This window comes from Suricata suricatta, chromosome 9 (assembly GCF_006229205.1).
Source record: "Suricata suricatta isolate VVHF042 chromosome 9, meerkat_22Aug2017_6uvM2_HiC, whole genome shotgun sequence".
Lineage (NCBI taxonomy): Eukaryota > Metazoa > Chordata > Mammalia > Carnivora > Herpestidae > Suricata > Suricata suricatta.
In genome coordinates this window covers 107,204,202-107,228,081 of record NC_043708.1, presented here as the reverse complement: position 1 = coordinate 107,228,081, position 23,880 = coordinate 107,204,202, and positions in this window count along the sequence as shown.

The following is a 23,880-nucleotide window of genomic DNA, read 5'->3' as shown; positions in this document are numbered from 1 at the left end:
TCTAAATTTAATAAAGTGATTCCGATAAAGAAGAAGACTTGGGTATTTTTCAAAAGGCATACTTTGAAGGAAAGCAGATCACACCAGTTCTGGGTGTGGATGAAGTCTGGGGAAGTGACAGGGACAGAGCTGGCTAGGGTCATGGGAACAACTGGAAGGAGACTCAGAATTTAAGGTCTAACCTGTGAGTGACTGGTTTCTTTGATGTAACATGTGACTGTTTCCGCAAAGACTGGCACAGATAATGGATGGGTAGGTAGATTAGATAGATGATAGATAGATAGATAGATAGATAGATAGATAGATAGATAGATGATAGATAAATAGATTGATAGGCAACAGATAAATGATAGATAGATAGATAGTTAGATAGATGATAAATAGATAGAGGATAGATGGAGAGATAGATAGACAGAGGGAAGGGGCCAGATGATGAAGAACAAAAATAATCTTGATTAGAACACCCAAGGGACACCTGGGTGGCTCAGTTGGTTAAGTATCTGACTTCAGCTCAGGTCGTGATCTCATGGTTGGTGAATTTGAGCCCCGCATCAAGCTCTGGGCTGACTGCGCCGAGCCATGAGCCTGCTTCAGACTCTGGGTCTCCCTCTCTCTCTCTCTCTGCCCCTCCTCCATCGCACTCTGTCTCTCTCTCCTTCAAAAATAAATAAACATTAAAAATTTTTAAAAAAGGGCTAGCAACTTCTAGCAGCAGCTGTAAATTAATCTCCATGTTGCACAAACATGATTCCTAAACCTTTAATAAAATTGTGTTGAAATACCAGCTCGCTCTTTGCTGAGTTTAAGGCTAGAGATGCTGGCTTGCGTCCCAGGTGGAGATGCAACACTAATGGGGATGTTGGGTGCAGTGACCTGGAATCAGATTGCAGGAAGGTAGGCAGGCACCCCCACGGTGAACAGCTCGGGGGGCTGAGGCATAGGAAATAACCAGAGTGTCCTATGAACATGTTCATATTCCAGGGGGAGGCTCAGAAATCCTTGGAGGGGGATCCCGGGAAACACCAGCTCCCCGCTGCACTTGGAGTGGGTGCTGTTCTTGGGTTCTCGAAGGAAGGGTGACCCTAGCAACGCAGAGGGCTGGAGGCCTGAGGGTTACATCTCTGTCCGTTCTCGTTCCCCAGTGGAGGCTCCATCATCCTCTTGGGGGTTGCTCTGAATCCCTGAATTGGAAGGCGCTTCTGCCTTGGGCAACAGGAGGGCCATAAGCCAGTTGCAGCTGACTGCAGGGGGGACTAGATCCCAGCGGCGAGGGGTGGTGTGGGTGCTGAACCCCCTTGGGGGGGCTGGAGAAGGTGCTTTCTCTTCTTTCCTTTTTCTTAATGTTTATTTATTTTTGAGAGAGAGAGAGAGAGAGAGAGAGAGAGAGAGAGAGAGAGCAGGGGAGGGGCAGAGAGAGACACACAGAATCCGAAGCAGGTTCCAGGCTCTGAGCTGTCAGCACAGAGGCCAACGTGGGCCTCGAACTCATGAACTGTGAGATCATGACCTGAGCCGAAGTCACACACTGAACTGATTGAGCCGCCCAGGCCCCACTTTCTGCCTGGGATCCCACCTGCTCACAGAAGAGCCGGCAGGCTGTGGCTGCACCATATTTGCAATCCCCTATGCCTCCAGGACAACCTTATTTTTTTAGGGGAAGTATACAGGAGTGGTTCTGGGAACCTTAATTTCCTGTTCCCCTCTTTCCTTCACCCCTGCAACGAGGCTGGTGGAAAACCGCCTTTATCTCTTTCACACCCCAACACCTCCATCATGCTCTGTTGTTGTTTTAAAATCCATATTTATCTTGTTTCTTTTTTTTCTAACATAACGAATATATACCCACTGGAGAAACTCAATCCCTGTTAATGTGGGAGAGAGCGAGCTTGCAGAAGCCTGTTAGGTGTCACTTGGGAGCTGCTTCGCCCTTGGGCGGCCCCGATGAAGAGCCTCCTCCTGCTGCTGTGTCCCGGGGGGAGGTATGGGGGGGGGCAGTCCTCACAGCCTGTGGGGACTCCGCAGTGGCCCACCTTCCCCTGGTGCCAGGAGAACAAATGTGTGGCCACAGGGGGCGCTCAAGTCTCTGGGTGGCACTAACAGTGCTAGTGGCCAGGTTTGGCAGGAAGAGGGCGCTGTGGAGCTAAGCCCCAAGCCCTTGAAACTTGGGGCACCCCGCCCTGCCAGCCACAGTTTGAAGGCTTCACCTTGGATGACAGACCCGGTTTGTTACAAATCTTCTGCTTGGTCCAAGGGTGCCCCACCAGCAAATTGCACCATAATGTTGAACCCGTATGATGTGCTGGGCCGTCAGGCGCCTGGCGAAGGGCACCTTGGAAACTTGATCACATGTAATCATCCTAATAGCTCTATGAGAAAGCTGTTATAATTCCTTTTTTATAGAAGGGAGCAAACTGAGAAAGGATAAGGAAGTCGTTCAAGGTCAAGATGGTCCCGCTGGCAAGGAGAAGAGCTGAGAATCCCCACTTGTACCATTAACCCCAAAGCTCTGTGTTGCCCCGGAGCTGGGCTGAGAGAGCACCTCACTTCTCACGGGGTCAGGTCGGGGGGATGGGGAAGGTCTTGTCCCAGCAGCAGGAGGCCCACAATGCTGCACTGAGCGTGGAGGGGGGTGGGGGGGCATTGGCTCAGGGACCTGCTATTTCACGGGTGTTACTCTGGTCTGTGCAGAGGGGCCATGGGGCTGACCAGGAGGTGGAGGCTTGTTTTCAGCTTATGTCTGATGGGGATGGTGGTGTGCAGTGTAGTTCGGGGCTGGGGGTTATAGCAATTCACCCTGGGGGTCCCCGGGTCTGAGCGGTGACCCCAGGGCTGTTTGCCTGCTCAGGGACCGCTCCAGGCATGAGTGCTCCCCGCTTGTCTGCAGGGTGGACTGGGGGTCATGCTGAGGGGAGTGTCCCGCAAGGGAGAAGGGGCAGAGTCACCCCAGGAACACCCTGAGGTTCCCTGTCCACGGAGCACAGTTAACAGGAGGCTGTTTAGAAATGGGGGTGTGGGGTCGGGATGGGGGTGCGCTCTGGGGAATGGGAAAGCCGGGATAGGTCAGTCTCAGCTTTCTGGGGTGCCCCGTCGCCGGCAGAGCCAATGTCTTAGGACTAGACAGACGGATCAAATGCACCAAAACGAACTTGTAGATTAGATTATGTGACATCTACATGTTTTTGGATTAGGAAACTGAGGCTTGAGGGAAGCCATGTCTCACCTAAAGTGGCAAAACCAAGGAAAGGGTAGAGGTGACCCCTGGCTCCTGACCCCTTCCCACCCCCATGGGTCCCTCAAGGCCTTCTCTCCAGCTACCCTGGGGTCTTTTCCAGTCTTGTTACAGACCAAGTCCATCGCTCTTCCCCCTCCACTCGTGCTAGAGCAAACCAGACTTTCCCTTTTGCTACCAAGTTGCTCATTCCTTCTGCCGGGGCTTTGCCCACACAGTCCCTTTCGCTGGACCTGTGGTGGCTGCTCAGTCCCACTGGCTTGCCTAGAGAAATCCACCTCACCCTTTATAACCTGGATCAAATATCACCTCCTCCAGGAAGCCTCCCCTAGTCTCCCCAACTGGAGACTTGCCAGCAGTCTCCCTTCCTCCTCTTTACCCTTGAACCCTTTGCTTGGGCTTTTCTATAGGACCACTTATCTGCTTTGTCTCTTGTTATCACAGCGTTAACGAAGTGCACATCTTCCTTGGGACACCTGGAAGCCCCACCATTTAGATTTAAGGAATCGAAGACTCAAGGACGTTAGATAACTAAGCAGTGGGGAAGCAGACCTGGGCCTTGGGCTCCCCAGGATGGAGCCTGATTCCTCTGCAGAACTACCTCTGTGCTCTCCAGGAATGGAGCCTCTGGAGTTGTGCAGTGCACAGCCTGTCCCACTGTATTCTTTGGCCTTGCCTTTGGGGCTGGCTGAGGGGCAGATGCTCAATAAATGTGGGCGGACTCAGTAGAATCACAAGGCAGAGATAGGGTTCCTTTCTTCTCCTTCCCTCCCTGCTTCCTTCCTGAATCTGTTCCGCCCACCCCCCCCACCCCATCCCCTTTCACTCTCTGCGTTTTCCACTGAATTTTTCATTGGGAAGAAGCACATTTAGAGATGTGAAGCACACACTTTGCAGGGCCTCGGCTTTGATGAATCTTTGATGCTGACACTAGGGAGGCAGCTGTTGCCTCAGACTGGAGAGAGGAGGGAGGGGCTGGGGAGGGACCTCTAAAGGCATGATTCGCCCTCCCCTAACCCTCCCAGGGGGACTGCAGACCTGCCACTCGCCTGGGGTGCCTGGCTGTGCTCTGCACTATGAACTTGCGTGTGCACATGGCTGGTGGTGGGGGCGAGGATGGGCAGAGGAGACAAGAGCGTGGGCGTGGCCAAAACGACACTAGGGGCGGGGCGGCTGGTAGCGTGCTGAAACCCTGAACCCTGCTCTAACCTCAGCCCCCTCCACTTCCCCTTGGCTTCTCTGAGGCTTAGAAGTCCTACCGATTTCTAGCTGTGTGGCTTTGGCGGGTCATTTAACCGTTTTGAAACTCAGATCTTCAATCGTGCTTTGGAGTTGCTGTATCCCTATCTCCTAGGGCCATTGTGAGTAAAGGAGCGCCTGGCTCACCCTACACGCTAAGGAAATATCAATGACCCTACCCCTCTGTTCGAATCTACCTCCTGGAGCGGGGCCAGGCAGGTTTCTTCAATGTGAGTGCCACGTCGTGGGTGGGTCCTGCCTGGCGGGATGGACACCCGGCTTTGGGCCTTCTGCACCAACAGTAGAGGACACCCTATGTCTAGAGTGCTGTCTTTGGCATCCGAAGGCCTGAGTGTGAGTTCCGACCTGACTCAGGGTTATGTGTGTGGCCCCTACACCCTCTTCTGGGGAAAACACCCTGCCTGTGTCACAACCGGGTGCCCCGGGATGCCCGCCCTAGGGCACCCAGGCAGGAAGACCGAAGGGATGGTGGCAGAGGGTATTTGGATAGAGGACATTTGGAAACATTGACCCTTTACCCCTGAGCTGCCTCTTTGCATGGCCTCTGTCAGGGTTCTAGGACCACTACCAGGTGGGCAGAGGCGGGGACACTGGCTTTGGGGCCCTCCCCTTATAGTTGGCTTCACACCATCTCCTGATTCACCGTTTACTCAATCACACAGGCATGGACCCCGCCACCAGCACCGGCGCGCACACATGGCTGGGCTCCCTCTTGCCTGCCCTTCCTTTTCCCCTGTTGCTTGCCGCTTGCCTCCCAAGGTCTGTTTCAACAGGCCAATCCTCTGTATTCTCTGGAGTTTCTCCCGGGCCCCTTTGGGCTTTTCCAGTAGGAAGCCGTTGGGTGGCGCTCTGGGCTCTGTCCATCAGCGTGGCTCCACCCCCCAGAATTTTCTCAGCAGGTGTGAATGTCCCATGCCTGGTTGTCTGCCTTCATTTCCATACCCCTTGGGGCCAGCTGGCCTGCAAGGTCCTTCTGACTCTGCTGGGGCTGTGATTCTATGATTAATCTCCTGAATGCATAATGGAGTGTGGAGGCCCTTCTCCCAGGAAGGGGGGATGTCAGGGAACTCCCTGACATCCCGCCAGCTCTTCTCTTTAGCTGTTGGGTCTGGTTTCATGGGCTGGGCAGCTGTCTATATGGGGGGTTGGCAAGACACCTGAGAAGTAATCCCCGCCACCTCGCCCCACTCCCCACAATAGCGCTATTAGTCAGCCACACCTGAGTGTGAATTACATGAATCAGCTTGCTTTTCCCCAATAACATCCCCAAGGGAGGGGGGGGGGTTTGCTGGAAGTTGAGTGGGTACCTGAACAGGCTCTGCCTTTCAGAATTTCCCAGCTTTGTGTCAGTCCGCACAAGCGGCAAAGTGACCATGGGCGAGAATCGAGCTGCCCTTGGCACCAGAAGGCCTTGGCGGAGCAGATGAAAGGGAGGGCAGCTCCAGGAGGGCCCCAGAAGGGTGGAGAACCAAGAAGTCTCTCTCTGGGCCTCTGCTGCCTGGGCGAGGCACGATGGTCAGTCCATTCCTGTTGGTGTGCCTACCGCCTGGCTCGCCCTCCAGGCTGCCCTAAGAGGTCCATGTCACAGCCTGGTGATGGGAACACCTGGCCACCAGCAGGGGTCACTGTTTCGGCATTCAAGGCCAAAGGAGAGGGTTACTTCTGGGTTCTCAGGGAGAGTCCAGGAGCTAGAAAGTGAAGGGGCTGACACTTTGTTACGGATGGAAGCTTTTGCCTCTTGCCAGGAACTCTTTGGCAGGCAAGCCTGAATCCCGCTTCCAAATCTGAGCCTTCCTAGCAGAGGCGCAGGATCCCCTGAGCCCCCCTAGGGTGGAGGGTGCCTGGCCAAGGCCTGCAACTCCCCAGATGTCCCCGTGCTACAGGCAGATGAACCCAGGGGTGCTGCTCACCTCTGCCACCGTCACATCCCACATTCCCATGGCCCAGGGAGCAGCCGGTGAGCACCGTGAGTGCATGAGTGCAGTCAATGGAGTGGGGGGCCTGGGGTTGACACCGGGTAACACGGGGCAGCTCCTGGCCATTCTTGAGGTCCTGTCCGTTCAGTGAGGGGTAGATGAGAGGTGACCAGAGGAATGGCCTAAAATTTAGCTCCGCCTCTCCTTCCCCAAAGCGCAGCGACTCCCAGAACCTGGTTCTGGGAGTGCATTTGGGGAGAAGCTCCTAGGGGTCCCAAGGGATATTTGGGCCCAAGGAGCAGGTTGAGTAGGCAACCCCTTGTCCTGCCAACTCCCTTCATTCCTGGCAGGAATCTTGCCCACAAGAGAGCCTGCATTTGGCTTTCAGAGGCCCCCTCTTCCCCTGGAAAGAAGTAATACCTAAGCTGCTGTCATTGGCACTCGGATTACTCAAAAGGAAGGACCCCAGGACACACACAGGACATTAGGGGAGCCAAAGGGGGTGGGGAGGGAAGGACAGCTAGAAGACAAATCTCTCCATCCTAATGCCTTTGCAGGTGGAACGTCATGGACACACAAGTTCTTACACAAACCGGATTTCACTGGAGCTCCAAGCAACTTCGTGGTGGGGGAACAGGAGGGGCGCGGTGCAGAGCCCCCTCTGGCATCACAGATGGGAGCCCTGAAGCTCACAGTGACTTGGCCCAATTCACGGAGCCAAGATTTGGCAGAGTTAGGCCTTGTGGCTGAGAGACAGCTGGGCCCAGTGGCCCCAAGCGGACCGGGGGTGACGTAGAAGTCACACACACTTTTGCAGCCACGTGATCTCTTCAGGGTAGCCCTGCCCTGGCCAGGGGTTCAAGGCTCCAGGCTCTGAGGGCTTTGGGTCAACCCGACCCCCCTAGCAAGTCAGGGCCCCTAGCAAGGTCACTGGCAAGTTGAGACCATGGTGGAAACTGACTCTGGTCTCCTGACTGTTTTTTCCATGTGACCCTGGGTTCATCTCTCTCCAGAAAGCTCTGCTAAAGATAACAGCTGCCGCTTTTCTGCTTTCCCCCACCCACACACACACACGCGGAAACTTTCTTTTATACTCCCTCTCGGGCTTGAGCTTGCACTCCTCTCTCTCTGTTCCCTGACCTCCCACTTAACCACTTGCTTCAACAGGCATCTGTCCGCCTGTCCATCCCCCTGGGCACTCCTTTACCGGACCGGTGTTTGTGGGCATCGCTAAGCACTGGGCTCTGTTCAGGACCTGCCTCCTGCATTCTAGAAAAGGGACAAACGCTTCAAGTGGATAATTCCACCTGCATATGATTAGGCCCAGGGGGGCGAATGCAGGATACTAGGAGAGAGTAGAACAGAGTCATAGCCCAGGCTGGGCGAATCAGGGAATCTTCTGCAGGGGGTGACATGAGTCTACCCCATCGTTAAGGCTACCAATGACTCGAGGTCAGGAACCTCAAGATCTACCCTCCCCGCCCCCGTGTCCTTTTAGCAGAGAGCCCAGCAGTGTCCCCAGGGGTGCTCTGTGAAGCCCCGGGAGGCTGAGCGGGGAGCACAGTGAGCGCAGCTGCTATGCACGGGCCTGCTGGGTGGAACTTGGGGCTTATTCTCCCTGAGTCGAGTCACAGTGTCATCATCTGTAAACTGAGGATGTAAACAGCCTACCCCGAAGGGTAGAAAATGGTGACACATAGACAGCCCCTCCTCTCCTCTGACTTGACACTGAAAATCCATATCCCAAGCCTTCCAGCTCTGCCCTTGTTCTGGCTTCTTCCTTTATCACTGCGTGAGCACCGTGCCGAGACAGACATGATGTGTGCAGACAGACACGATGTGACGTGCCAGGTAGGAGGGGGCTGTTGCTGCTAGAAGGAGCCCTGCATTTTGGAATCAGAGGCCCAGGGCTCCAGCAGCTGCGTGGATGGGGGCAAATTGCTCTCTGGACTTTATTTTCCTCATCTGTAACATGGGTCAGCCTCGCTCCTGTGTGGTCAAGGTAGCAGGTGGCAGTGCCTGTCACCACTGAGCCCTGAGACCTCTCCTCGGGTTCTTCTGCCTAGAGAAGCATGCCCAGAGGGTGGCCTTGGTAGTAGGGTGAGGGTCCGGCAGGTGCACGGGCAGGATGAAGCCAGGCCAGCCCCCTGTAGGCATCTGGCCTGGCACCCCAGCCCCGGCCGTTAGCCCGTGGGGCCCAAGGCTCCTGCGCTGTGGGCTTCACTCGGAATAAGCAAGCAGCGCCTGGATGGAGGGGGTGCTGTCGAGGAGGGAGGGCTCAGCTGGTTTCCAGATGCAGGCGTGACTGCCGCGCAGGGCACCCAGGGGGGCTCATTATTGGCTCTGCCTTCACTGCTCCTGCTCCCATCCCAGGAAGCGCTGTCCTTCCTGCAGGGCCATCAAATATTCAGAGCAGAAGACGGAGCAGCAGCCAGGCAAGGGGAAGCGGCCCCTCCTGGCCTCCAGGTGAGCCAGCCCTTCGTGAGGCCCATGCGTGAGCCAGCGCGTGGGGGCGCCAGAAACCTCCACCCCCCCCTTTTATCCTGCCCCTGCCCCTCGCTTACTGGTTTGTCTGCTTTTCCCTTCCCATCTCCGTGGCTCTCTTTTCCCTTCATTCCTTCGGCAGCTTAACTGACCATCCCCCATGCCCCTTACTCCGCCCAGGGTCTAGGTGCACACCCAGGGTGGTAGGTGGTATGGTTGGCAAGAGCTGATTTTGGTCAAGTGACCATATCCTGGGAGCTCCAGTGCATAAAATAGGCCAGAGAGAGCTGTGCCATTGCAGCCTTGGCCTCTTGGGCCCATGGATGGGGGTAGTGGGGTTCCCAGACAGTGCTGTTTGAGAGCCACAGCTCTAGTCTCTTCCCCTTGTAACTACAAAGGAGAACCAGGCCCAGAGTTGAGAGGGGTTTGCCCAAGGTCCCTCAGTGGGCTGACGGCAGGGTGGGGACTTGGAAGCCATGTGGCCTATGTCCAAGCTCTTCTCTTCCTGGATGACCTGAGTCTCTTTCAGGGGAGCCATAACCCCTCACAGAGAGTCCCCTACACGCAACGCTTGTGCTGGGACATTTTATGTGCTCTCCGAAGGTGACGGGAGGCCAAGGGATGACATAGGATGCAGGTGGCATCCAGGTGAAGCGGCTATTGGGGACAGGGTAGCTGCGACCAGGAAGAAGCCCCCGGAAGGTACTCTGACAGCAACTGTGGATCTTGGGGGGGGGGGGAGGAGGGGTGGCCCAACCCTTCTCCTTGCCCAGAAGGGTTAACGACGGCTTCTCCACCATTTGGCTAAGTTCAAGTGCAGAAGGGTTAACACAAACAATAATGGATCCCATGGAGTGATCTCAAACTTATTATTCTCCAACCCATCCGGCAACAATGAATGAGGTCATTTTTATTGTTCTCATTTGCCTGAAAAGGAAACTGAGGTTCAGAGAGTTTAAGTGACATGTGTGAGGTCACACAGCCAGTGGCCGAACTGGGATCTAAAACTAGTCTGCCTCTAGAGGCCCAACCGCCGGTCGGAAGAGGTTTCGTGATACGGGGCGGTGCGATCTTGGAGCACAAGGTCCTCCTCCTCCCCCTGCCCACACCCCCAACCTGAGTCACACCTAGTCATCATGACGACTCCAGTTGGCCTGTCCAGGGGAGGGGACAGGATCTTGGCGAAGGGGTTTTGCCTGACATGTAGCACCTGGTCACGCTCTTTGCTGAAGACATCCTTTGCCTCCTATATCTGCTGCCTCCCAGACAAGGCATCATTTCTTGCAAGTTCCTGCAAAAAGCTCTTTGTTTTGACCTCAGAAACCACATCTGCAAAGGCAGAGGGTGTGAAATCCCTGACTCTGATGCACATTATCAAGACGTTTGGCCCGACGACTGGTCACATGGGTATTTAAAACAGGTTGGAGGACGTGTGGGGGATCTCCAAGCATCTGTATGCACACTCTTGGCTCTTCTTTCTAGATCGGGGAGGGAAAGTGGAGGGGCTGGTACCTCCTTGTCCCCTGACAGAATTACTTTGCATGTTTCACTTTTCAAATCCTGGATGTTACTGGAGCCTGGAGGTACATTCTGGGGAGAGCCCCAATGCAAGAGAATTCAAAATATTTTCACCTCTTACTTCTGGCATCGGGGAGGAAAAGGGAGCCTCTTCTCCCACAAGCCTGGGAGGGTGTGGGCACCAGGAATGACCTGCTTCTCCCACCGAGTGCCCCCCTCCCCCAGAGAGGACCAGGGAGGATTTTCCTCCTGAGTGGGTTCATTAAGCCCAAGAACTTAGAAGTGGGAGAGAGAGTTTCCTCATTTCATAAAAATTTAAACGAATGGGCAGAGGCATCCGGGTCCTACCTAGTTAGTTCCTCTCTCCTGCCCAGAGATAGTTATCTCTCTTCCTGGCAAGAGATAATGCACTGGAAGAAAACAGAAGCAGCTGATGGGGGTAGGGGGGAGCTGATTCGTTCTCTTGGGGACATGTTGCCTTGTGAGGAACTCATGATTCACCAGCATTGGCTGAACACTGAACGGGTACCACGGACCTCACATATTCTTTATATAATTTATTTGCACCACACCCCAGTTAGCTAAGGATTTGTTCCCTCAATTTCACAGGTGGAGAAACAGGTGTTCAGAGAGGTGGAGTCACTTGTCTACAGTCACACAGCTAAAGGCTGGCTGAGCTGGGTCTCACACTTGAGTTTGTCAGCCACAAAGGCCCGAGCTGTCAGCACCACACTGTGTGCCTTCCTCAAGGCACAGCAGTTGCTGACAGCCTCTGGATGCCGGGGTCAAGTCTGGAAAATTCTGGCAATGGTGGCTGTAAACAGCCTTCACCCAGTGCCTGGCCTGTGGGACGCATTCACAACATATTAGCTCCTTCCTACAAATCTTTTCAGAGCGACGCTCCTCTGAATTCTCTGCATCTCACTTTGCTGTATTGTCCACTATGCCCACAGCAGCTCTGTGGAAGAAAGGAGCCTGTTACTGGCGGTGGAGGGACAGGGTCACCCTTGGCCACCATGGGCTCTTTGCTGTGCCCACATGTGGGAGGAGCCCACACTACTCCTCAAATGTGCTGGAGTCAGCAATGGAAGGTGCCCGCCATGCTGTCCATTGCCCTGGGGGTCTCCCTGGCCTAAAGGTTCTGCATTTCCCCTGGAAATGCTGAACCGAGGACACCCTAGTCCCGAGGCCCATTGGGTGGGGCCATCACTGGGAATGTGACCAGGCTACAGAGGTGTCACTGAGCCCAGGACAAGCCTAGGAGCTCAGGACCTCTTGGGACGGGGCGGTTGTGCCTTGTGTTTCCCACCACTTAGAAAAGGCATATTTCAGCCCTGAGGAAATTAGGAGTCCTCTAAGCAGGTGTGGACAGGAAATCTCTGCTTTCTCCAGGGCCTGAGAGTGGCAGATTGGCTTTATCAAGGAAGACGCTGCCAGAAGGGGACATTCAGGTGGGTAGATGGTCAGTGTTGGGAAGCTCTCGGGCAAAGGGTTGGGTCACGGTCACGGAGGGGAAGGGAAGGAGAAGTCCCCAGCCATCTGGATTGCTTTAGCACTTATTTCTCCTCACAGCCTCGTGAGTTACTTCCTCCTATAGTTACTTCCATCTTGCAGGTGGGAGAAATAAGGCCCAGAGAGGCATGCAATGCATCCAAAGTCACCCAGCCAGTAGAAAGACCCAAGACCCAAGACTGGGCATGGCTGGTAGTGCTGACTTGCTTGCTAATGAAGCCACCAGTTAGCATCATCTCTTAGTGATAAGCGAGGGAGAGCCAAGTCACAAGTCACCAATCTCTGGGTGGGCGAAGGCAGCCACCCTTGGAGCTCAGAGTGAGAAGGCCATGATACTGATTTCCAGAGGTCCATTATGGCCTTGGCAGCTCAGAATTCTCTGAGAAAGAATTTAGGGCTGCATTTCAGACCATAGCACGTCTGTGCTCACATTCAAGTGTCCCACCGAGGGGCTCTGCCAGGCTCCCCCATCCACACCCCGGTGAGGGAGCTGGTGCCTGGTGGCGCCTGGTCCTTCCCTCCATCTTCACTCTGGGACCCAGAGTGATAGACAGCCCCGTGCCTCCAAGCCAGCCTGTGTGGGGCAGGTTAAATGTTTTCTGTAATCCCATAAAAATGTCTGATGAGCTCAACAGAGTCTATCAGTTAGCAAGAGGCTTCTCCCCTCAAGGAGCTCCCAGCCCAGGGTGAGTGTGAGATTGTGGGGGCAGTCACAGTGGGCCACGTCTATGGATGGAGAAGTGAGTGTGCATTGGTCCCAGCCTGAGGAATCAGAGAGAGCCTCTGAAAATCAGAGAGGTATTCAAATGAAGTCTGAAGGAAGAGGAGCCAGATTTAGGACCCCCGGTGCCCAGTGGGCAGCAGGAGGACCAGGGTACCCAATAACACAGCTGCCAGCATAGTTAGTGGCTGGGATGCCAACCTGGGGATTTCTACAGCTGGGGGACCATTGATGTCTTTGTATCAGAAATATCTCATTAAAGCTGAGCAATCCAGAGCTCCACCCTGGCCTTATGGGATTGGAACCTGGAGGGACAGGGGTGGGGTGTGTGTGTGTCCAGGAATCTGTGTTTTATTATTTATTTATTTATTTATTTATTTATTTATTTATTTATTTACATTTTTAATTTATTTTTGATACAGAGAGAGATAGAGAATGAGGGGGGGAGGGGCAGAGAAAGAAGGAGACACAGAGCCAGAAGCAGACTCCAGGCTCTGAGCTAGCTGTCAGCACAGAGCCTGATGTGGGGCTTGAACCCACAAACGTGAGATCTGACCTGAGCTGAAGTCAGAGGCTTAACCCACTGAGCCACCCAGGCACCCCGGGAATCTGTGTTTTAAAGTAGTGGGTTTTTAGGGGTACCTGGGTGGCTCAGTGGGTTAAGTATCTGACTTCAGCTGAGGTCACGATCTCATAGTTGGTGAGTTCGAGCCTTGCATTGGGCTCTGTGCTGGCAACTCAGAGCCTGGAGCCGACTTCAGATTCTGTGTCTCCCTCTCTCTCTGCCCATCTCCCATTCTCTCTCTCTCTCTCTCTCTCTCTCTCTCTCTCTCTCTCATAAATAAACATTTTAAAAAATGTGTTTTTGGGGGGTGCCTGTGTGGCTCAGGCAGTTAAGCATCTGACTTCAGCTCAGGTCATGATCTTGAGTTTCATGAGTTCGAGCCCCACATCTGGCTCTGTGCTGACAGCTGGGAGCCTGGAGCCTGCTTCCGATTCTGTCTCTCCCCACTCTCTCTGGCTCTGTCTCTCTGTCTCTCAAAAATGAATAAATGTTAAAAAAATTTTTTTTAAAGCAGTGATTGTCCACAGAGCCCACTTGGATAACATTGTGTTAAGAGGGGGACATGTTCCCCCTGGACCCAGCCCATGCCTGACACAGTGGAAGCACTCAATCAATAAGAACAAAGGAAGGAATAAAATAAAATAAAATAAATAATATAATTTAATTAAAACATAAAATGTACACTTTGTCTTCATTCACTGTGAGTTTACAAATAACCACACACCCAGCCTGAGGCCACGAGGCTCTGTCCGCATGAGGCACTATTAAACCCCGACTGCCCAGATCAGACGAGGAGGACTGGGACAGACGTGAGGCTGGGAGACAGGGCAAGTGAGCTCCCCCCACTCCATCAAATCCAGTTCAGCCAACATTTAATGAGTGCCTCCTGCATGCCAGGCCACGGGCCAGCTGCTGAGGACAGGAGAGGGAAATGGCTGCCGCCGCCTGGGAAGGAAGGGAGGGAAGGCAGACCCGTCCCTAAAGAACCCCACCTTGGTGTGTTACAGTGCGGGACCTGGGGCAAGTTCCTACCATCGCTCAGTGTCGGGTCCTCATCTGTGTAACGAGGTCATCTTAGAACGTGAGGCAGAGTGTCTGAGGAGGTCTGGAGAGGATACATGTCATGAACTTGGCCCTGCATCTGGGAATTTCCCGACGACGCTACGGCTGTTGATTCTGATGTGTGGAAGAGAGAGGGAGGAGCTGGTCAGGGTAGGGATCTGGGGCAGCGATTCGTAGATGAGTTTCGGAGGATGGAAATGAGTTCATCAGGCAGGCGGGGTGGGAGTGGTTTTGGGGACAGTGGGAATGCGAGGCTGTACGAAGGCTGGAAGCCTACGCTAATGTACTGTCTTCAGGACTGTGGTCAGAGAGCCATCGCTGCGGGGCAGCGGCATGAGGCGAGCAGGATGGGAGGGGCGTGGCGATGAAGCCATGGCCCTGTTGAGAGGGGGGCCTTAATGCGCTATGTTGGAGCTAACAGGGATGGCTATGGGCTCCGATCATGCTGCTGCTTCCAGTGCTGCACCTGCTGCAGACATTGCTAATCAATCACAGAACTCTTCCTTGCTGAGCCAGGCTGTGACTTGGGCATCATCAGCAAATTCTCTGGCTGATGATTGGCTCTGACCTGTGAGTTAAAGGCTATTTGCCATCAGAGACTGGATACTAGTGTGGCCAGAGCCCACTCACCCATCCCCACCCCTGGCTGAGAGTCTCATGAAGCCTTTCCTGCCCCTGCCGCATTGTGGTTTGGGCCACAGTGGACTGGCAAGCTGTGTAGCCTTCCCTTCTCTTAGGCCAGCCTTTGCTGGTTCCATGTCCTGACCGTGAGTCTGGGAGGCAGCTGGGACAGCCTGCCGTTCGAGGTTTGGCTGGCCCCGGGCTGTTCCACCCCACCCTACCCACAGTGAGGGCAGAGGCACTCCCTCACCCATCGCTGGCCAGCGTTTGACTGCATGGGTGGGCAGGTCTCTGTGCTGGACCCAGCTGGCTCTCCACCTGTAGAATGCAACTGCAGCCCAGGGCCACCATGCTGGGCCCAATGACAACGTTCAAAGCTTGTGCAAGATGTTTCCAGTCTGTGCAGAGCCTCATGAGGCGTGGATGAGTGAGGGATGTGGGCAGGGTGGGGCTCAGTCCGAGACTGGCCACTGGCTGTAGCAGGACCAGGAATAGCCCAGACAATACCACGTGGCACAGGGATGCTCCATTTATGAAGCCCTGTGTTTGGAGAGGCAGGATTGAGGAGCACAGACTTGATGGCCAGCTGGCCTGGAGGTCAAAGCCTGCTTCACGTATCTTCTCTGTGCCTCAGTTTTCTTATCTGTAAAGTGGAGATAATGATAACAATTCTTCATGGGTTGTAAGAACCGACCAAATGACTCTAAGGAGAGCACCAGCCCTTAGTAACCATGATATAAAGATTATATAGGACATATTATGTGTTTATAATACATGCGTCATTATGTATTATAAGGAAGGAAGGACAGAAGCCTGTGAATAAGATGGAATGGATCTGGGCACGCCCTTGTGGGATGGAGAAGCTACATAAAGGAGTCACGGCCAGTCACGGCCACCAAGGTCAGTGCTCCCCTCCCTGCTTTCGGGGGGCTGGGAGCCTCCTGCCTGTCCTGCCCCCACATTATCCCTGGACAAACCTTGCATGTGCTCCACTGAAACTGCCCCCACTGCACCCCAAAGGCATGGGACCCTTGTGAATTCCCTCCAGGCTGCTCCCTCCAGCCCAGATAGATGGGAAATTAACCTCCTTTTCATCCTAAACTTAATATACAGGAACCCCCCCCCACCCCGTGAGACAAAGAAGTTAATCTGCCACTAATTTTCGGTTTGTTAACCTGGATTTCAGCATCTTCTTCTTCTTTTTTTTTTTAAGTTTATTTATTTATGAGAGAGAGACAGCATGAGTGGGGGAGGGGCAGAGAGAGAGGGAGACACAGAATCTGAAGCAGGCTCCAGGCTCTGAGCTGTCAGTGCAGAGCCCGACATGGGGCTGGAACTCACGAACTGTGAGATCATGACCTGAGCTGAAGTCAGACACTTAACCAACTGAGCTACCCAGGCGCCCTGAGTTTCAACATTTTCAACCCTGTTTTTCCGATTATCTTTGGTTGAGGGAAACAAAGCCCTAACCTCTTCTCCCACTTTGTTTACTCAGTGTCTTAAAAAAAAAAAAAAAAAAAAAGAATTGCACCGGAATTGCTCTATGAGTTCAGGATGGAAGGCAAGAACGAGCTTCCCCTGTCTCTGGCAGAGGGCACGAGTTCCAGGCCCAGCACCCCATCCTCTCCCCAGCTTCTTGGGTGTGAGGAGATGCGGGACCCCAGTCTCTGCCTGCTCACTCAGAGGCCGCACATCAGTCACACACAGGACGACTAACAGTGTCACTCGGGGAGAGGGAGGCCCTGAAACTCGAGCGCCACGTTCTGCTGAGAAGTGAGAAACCTGGGTCTTCTCTGCAGAGTGTGTGTGCCCTTGGGTGGGGGATCCAGGCTGGGCCCTGCTTGCCTGTCAACCTCGATTCCCAGGGCCTAGGGCTCCGGCTGCTCAGCCACCGCGCCTCCCTGAGCTTGGCGTGGTCTAGTCTGTCCTCCCTGCTTGGCCTCTGTTTCTCCTGCCTAGGGTAAATCCTCGAGCTCTCGGTGCCTCTGTGAAAAAGGAAAACTCCTAGTACCTGCCACGTGCATGGGAATTGAGGGCTGGACGAGACCCTCACCTGAAGGCCGAGAAGTATGTGAAATGCGCCAGTGCCCAGTACACACGGGGCTAGCCTTGTTGGCATTACTCGCGTGCCCTTGCCTCTTGGACACATTTCCAAGACCCCCAGTGGAAAACGGTCTTCTCCTCTGGGCCCCCTTGTCCCACCTCCGCTCTCCTGGGAACCCTAGCCTGAGCCTTTAGGCTGACCCTCATCAGCTGCTTGCCCCAGAGCCGGGGACTAAAGTCTTTCTACGTTTCATGTGAACTGCGGAGTCAAAATGATGGTGGTGATGATCTCATTGGGGTTCTTGGGGATTAAATGAAATAATGCTCATTAAGGGCTCAATGCAGCCATGGCCTGGGGCGAGCAGGGAATAAATGTCAGGGTGTGTTATTATTAGCATCGTTATTGATCAGATGCTGTGAAGTCTGTCCTTCCCTAAGCAAAAGCTGCCTAAAGGTGGAGACAGTCCTTGGGAGGACCCACGGCGCCCATTCACTGGGCCTGACTCCAGGGAGGGGCCGGGGAGGCCGGGTAGAGGGACGTGGTGGGTGCTTGCTGTCTGGAGCGCAGACCCCTCTTCCCCCCAGTGCTTGTGCCCCTGGGAGCTGCCTCAGGTGCCCTATCTGAGCAAGCGTGCCTCCCAGCCCTGCCCAGGTTACAGTCACAGATAGACTGCCCCATGGCCCTGATGATGGTAATAACCACCTCCCATTCACCTCCACCCTCCCCAGTGTCACTGTCCTATCAGCCCCAAGCCCCTGTCCTGGAGTGTCCAGAGCTGGGGGAGACCTAGGAAGCCATCCAGTCCCCACACTTATGCATGAGGAAACTGAGGACCAGAGAGGTTGTCCTGCCATCGTAAGGCCACGCAGCAAGTCAGAGGCTGGGATGGGATCTAGTCCTGTGACTCCCGATAGAGGGAAGCCCCAGCCCTGTGCTGCCCATCGTCACCCCCCCAGAACCACTGTCATCACCCTGTGCAGGACTAAGGACACCAGTGTTTACTGAGCATCTACTCTGTCTGGGGCACTGTGTCAGCTTTTTGTGTATCAGTTCAGTTTCTTCTCCCGTCCCATCTAGAAGAGGTGATATGCTCCCCATTTTACAGGTGGAGAAACTTAGGCCAAGAAAGAGGAAGTCACTGGATCAAATCCCAGTAGGAAGGGAATTCAAACTCAGATCTGCCTGACCCCAAAGCCAGTGCTCTTTCTGTCCTTCCTGCCACCTCCTGTGGAGAGTTGAGCCCCAGCCCCGGGGAATGGGCGGGGGGGCTGCCTGCCTGGCCTCTCAGTCCCTCCCTCTGCTGTGGGCATGGAGGACAAGAGGACAGGCGAGTGACAGTGACTGAGGGTTGGTGGACAGCCAGGGCTAGGTTGTGCTGGTGGGGATTTCCGCGGCCTGGGGCCAGCTGGTGGCCCTTTCACCGGGAGGGCAGACTCCTGTTCCTTCCCCGCCCCCCCCCCCAGTCCCCTGTCCCTGCGGCGGGAGGCAGGGGGGGGGGCGGGGTTTGCAATATGCTGGGGGTTGGCCGGGACTGGCGGAGCAGTGGACACCGGGGTTGAGCAGCTCCCAGGAGCCTCAGGCTGGTGGTGCCAGGGACGGCAGGAAGTGGTTTGTGGGCTGAGGCTGCGCGATGTGGCCGTGCCTGAGGCTTCTGCTCTGGAAACCTGACTCATGTGGAAGGGGCCCAGCCTCCTCCTTCCCCAGGGGCCAATTAGAGTGATTACAGGCCCAGACCGCCAGGGAAGGGACGAAGCCCTCGGAGTGGGGGTGGGGGCAGCCTGGGGCCTCGGGAACCCCAGGCGTCCCCAGAGGGGAGCAGTTGCACCCCAGCCGAGGCCGAGGGCGGGTGGGAGGGTGAGTCGGCGCAGGCCAGCGCCAGGCTGGGCAGCAAGAGGAAACCACGGCCGTCGGGGAGGGCTCCCTGGAGGTCTGCAGTCCTCCATTGGAGCGCAACCCGCTTGTGACCGCGTGAACTTGGGCAAGGCCTTCTCTTTCTCTGGGCCTCACTTTCTTTCTTTATCTCTGAGATGAGGTTTCCAGGGCTCTAAGAATTATGACTCTCCCCTGCCCCCACCCAATCAAAGGAGCGCACAGACCGCAGGGGAACAAAATAACAACACGGAAAACCGAAAACCGCAGCTTGTAGCAAGTCCTAACTGCAGGAGAGCAACTGCTGGGCCTCGCCCCGCCCCCCGCCCTCTGCGTGATTTCCACAGTCCTTCCACCAGCCCTGATGGGCCCATTTCACCGAGTAGGAAACACACCAAAATGTCCCTGGGGATCCGTGGACGGGGCACCGAGGCCTAGTCCTGCAGAAAAAGGGGAACGTGGACAGGAGCCAAGGGTGCCACTAGGTCCCTTCTTGCGCCCCCCCCCATGCCCTCCCTTAACCTGGTTCCCCGGGGCTTCACTGTCATCTCTTTAGCTATAAGAGTCATTTTAAATGGGCACAAAATTTTCTTCCCTGGTTATTCTGGAAGAAAAGGAACGCCAGAGCCTTCAGAGCAGATACTGTTGTTTCCTGAGTGGTCTCTTAGCACCACCCATCTCCCCCACCTCCCACCCCCCACTGGCCATCGAATCCCAGGGTGACAGACCTGAAGGGGGCCTCACAGACCAGAGTGAAGCTTTGGGGAGAAGGAGGGCCGTGTGTGCCCAGCTCTGGGAGCGCGGCTGCTGTGTCCGCCAGGGTCATGATCACCTCTGTGTTCCACACGCAGCTTTATGTTCTTTTATTAAAAAAATGTTTTGTCATGTTTATTTAGTTCTGAGCGAGAGAGAGAGACAGAGGGTTAGCTGGGGAGGGGCAGAGGAAAGGGAGACACAGAATCTAAAGCAGGTCCCAAGCTCTGAGCTGTCAGCACAGAACCTGACATGGGGTTTGAACTCAAGAACTGTGAGATCATGACCTGAGCTGAAGTCAAGAGTCGGATGCTTAACCGACTGAGCCCCTCAGGCGCCCCTGGCTGCAGCTTTATGTGAAGAATGTTGGGACACCTGAGTGGCTCAGTCAGTAAAGCGTCTGACTCTTGACTTCAGCTCAGGTCATGATCTCACGGTTCTTGAGTTCGAGCCCTGCACCAGGCTCTGCACTGACAGTGTGGAGGCTGCTCCCAAGAGGCCTTTTCTGTCTGTCTGTCTGTCTGTCTCTCTCTCTCTCTCCCTCCCACTCTGCCCCTCCACTGTCTGTGCTCTCTCTCTCTATGTCTGTTTCTCTCAAAATAAATAAATACAATTTAAAACACAAGCATTATCCTGCACAAAATAATTTCAAATATCCTTGATAGAGTTCAACCTTCCCATTTAATGAACAGTGACACTGAGGCCCAGAGAAGGGGCCTCATGGACGACGGCAGAGCTGGGACTAGAACTCAGGCACCCTGATTCTTGGCTGAGTGCTCTGAATCTTCCAGAGCCATGGCCCGGCCTGGCCCTGGCGTTGGACCAGGAATTGCCTGCCTTGGGCAAGGATCGAAGCCCCTTGGCTGTCAGACAGAAATTCCAGGCAAGACTTTTTGGATTTTGTTAAGCAGGGCACGACCGAGAAAGCCCGGGGGAGCCAGCCGGTGCTCCATGCACCCACCCCACCCCAGCTTTACTGGGGCACGATTGACATGCAACGTTGTGTAAGTTTCAGATGCAGGACCTGAGGGTTTGATACATGTACATATTGTGAAATGTTTCTCAGAATAAAGGTAGTTAGCTCATCCTTCACCTCCCCTGATTACCACTGTGCTATTGTTCTGGTGAGGACATGGTGAGTTCACCTCTCTTACAACTTTCTAGTACACGGGATAGTTTGTTACCTGGAGTCACCGGGGCCGCAGGTTACGTCCCCAGATCTTAGCCATGTGATGACTAAAGGTTCGTACCCTTTCACCAACTCTTCTCATTTACACCACCCTGGCCCCTGGTACCCATCAAACCTCTCTCTGGTTCTCCGGGTTTGATGTTTTCAGATTCCACATGTAAGTGAGATCTTGTGGTATTGGTCCTTCTCTGTCTGACTCATTCCACTTAGCATAATGCCCTCCAGGTCCATCCACCTTGCTGCAGACTATAGGATTTCCTTCTTTTTCATGGCCGAATAATACTCCATTGTGTGTATAAACCACACTTTCCTTATCCATTCACCTGCCAATGGACACCGGCTTGCGTTTTTTTCCCTTGGAGAAGGTTGAGCAATTCTGGCCAGGAATGGCAGATTAGGGATGAGAACATGCAGGCAAAAGATTTAGCAAGAGTGTCTGCATAACGTAGGTGCTCAGAACTGTTAATGAGGCCTCAAACGGCTGTTTGCCGAGTCACCTACCTATTATCTGACTCATGGAGAGGAATCCAAGAGAAAAGACTTGACTCACTCAGGACGGAAGGCCAGCATCTCCATCTGGGGGTGGGTGTTCTCCCCTTTCCTTTGGTCTCTCACAGCATGGGTCTAGCTATTGGTGGGCACACTGGTTCCAGACCACTGGTCATGGGTCCTAGCTTTAATGTGTCACCGGCCTCCATCTGGGCCTTAGTTTCCCTCCTCTGTGAAAGGGACAGGTTGGACCAGAAGGTGCCAATCACTTGGGCAGTGTTCAAACAATCGTGAGGCCCAGGCATTGCTGGGGTCAACGCAACTCCTTGATGTGTCTTTGGTCTCGATGCCGAGTGGAGCACGGGAGCCACTGGATGGTTCTGGGGTCCCCGGTGGCTGGAACATAGCATGGTTGCATGGATGTCAACAGACTCCTGGGAGCAGGGCTTTGCGTCTCCTCTTAGCACACGTGTGGGTGAGCAACGGACGTTGTCTGAGCATGTCTGTCAGCCAGAAGCCACGGCTTCCTCTCCTACCTCCTCACCTACCAGGTGACAGGCTGTGGGCCCTGGAGCCTATGCAGCCATCTGTCTCCAGGGCCAAAACCCCAGAAACCTCATTCTTCTCTCCACAGGGAACCCGGGTCGCGCCGGTTTGAGAACTGCCACATGGGAGCTCTCGGCTTTTGAGGCAAACTCTTCCCTTCGGAGGGAAGTGGAGCCGTTCCCTCTCTGGACAGGATCCTGGCACACAGTGTGGGTTAAGGAGGCAGCAGTCACCCATTGAGGGAGAGCCAGCATCCAGAGTGAGACTCTCAGGATCCAGTTTGGGTGCCACTCCCTCTGGGCCTCAGTGGTTGCATCAGTAAAATGGGCCATGAAGCCACAGCCCCATGTGGTGCTAGGGAGCTGCTATGCGTACTGAGAAAGAGACCTTTGGAGAGAGCACCAGGATTTAAAGCCTTGGGAGAGAAAGACATGAGGGGACTAAAAGCTGAGGGGGCAAGGGTCTGGTGATGGTGAAGGGGAGCAGGAAAGGCTGAACTCAGGGAGTCTTCCGACAAAAGAACCGAGCGTCGCCTCGCAGACTCATCCATGGGGTTCAAATGTGTGCAGGTGAATATTTTTACCGGTGGAGCCCTTATTAAAAAGCAAGAGTTTCACAAGGAGCTCTGTCTATAAAATAAGGATAAATGAACTCTGGCTGACATGAGGGACAGGTCCCTGGGGCTGGCCCCCTGGAGAGGTGCCCCCCCCCACACCCTCCCAGTGACCTAATTTGGGAATAAATCTGGAAAACACTGACCTGGGAAGACCCGAATTCCCCACCTCCCTCTGAGATTCAGCTCAGGGGAAATTAGTAGAAAATGCACCAGAGAACAGGGTTGGGGGTTCAGGGGTGCTGGACACTGGGAAAGCATTTCCGGCAGTCGGGGTGGTAGGCTGTTCTGGAGGACTTGGAGGCCTGGGATCTTCGGCCTTCAGCCTGAGGGGTGACCAAGGGCCCTTGAGTCTCTTGTCTTTAGGGGGACGGCCGGCAGGAGGCCTTTCCTGTTCTGATTCTCAAGCCCTTGTGGAAGGAAGAGGTTCTCAGGAAGACGGGCCACTGGCCACTTGGCTGGGTCCCCTCCGGGTCTGGGGCAGGGCAGGGGGTGGGGGACTGCTGGGGGGTTGAGGTTGGAAAGAGAAAACAGCCACGTGGCTTCTTTCCTCTTCCCTTTGAGCCCGGACAAGGCAGTCAGGGGCCAGGGGGATGAGGAAAACAGGGAGAGGGAGGAGGAGAGGAATGGAAGTCAGAGGGAGGGGTGGGAACCCAGGTGTGATGCCTAAGAGGGTGGAGCTGGGAGCAAGGGAGACACAGGCCAGAGGGCACCACTTCCCACCACCCCCATATGCAACCCGCAGGCAAATCACATCCCTGCAGGCCCTCCCTAACCGACCGCTTCCCCCCCAGCCTATTCCCCACAAGCTTGTCAGAATCAGAAGAAACACATCAGCACCTTGCTCCCCTGCTCAGCGCCCACGGGGGCTCCCTTCTCCCTGTGGGGTGGGGGGGGGAGAGGTCACCTGCGCCAGGCTGTTCTGGGCTCCCTAGGCCGGCTGCTGTCCTCCCCCATCCTGTAACGTCGGCCAGTCCAGGAATGCCAGATAAAATACAGGACACCCAGTTAAATTTGAATTTCAGGAAAATAACGAATGCCTTTTGAGTGTGAGTGTGTCCCAAATAGTGCATTCATTGTTTATCTGAAATTCAGGTACAACTGTGCGTCCTGTACTTTTATTTGCTAAGTCTGGCAATCCCTAGTCTGGTCCCTCTGCTCTAGACCTGTGTCATCAGAGCCGCTGCCCCGAGCGGCTGCTGCCAGAAGGTGGGTAGCTATCTGGCCGGTATTTTATTTTAAATACATTTATTTAAGTGTACTTATTCCAAATAAATGCATTAATTTTTAATTTAAAAATATTTTAAATTATTATTTTTAATTTTTTAATGTTTATTTTTAAGGGGAGGGCATGAACAGGAGAAGGACAGAAAGAAAGTGGGAGAGAGCATCCAAAGCAGGCTCAAGGCTCCAAGTTGTCAGCACAGAACCCAATGACGTGGGGCTCGAACTCACGAGCTGTGAGATCATGACCTGAGCCGGAGTCGGA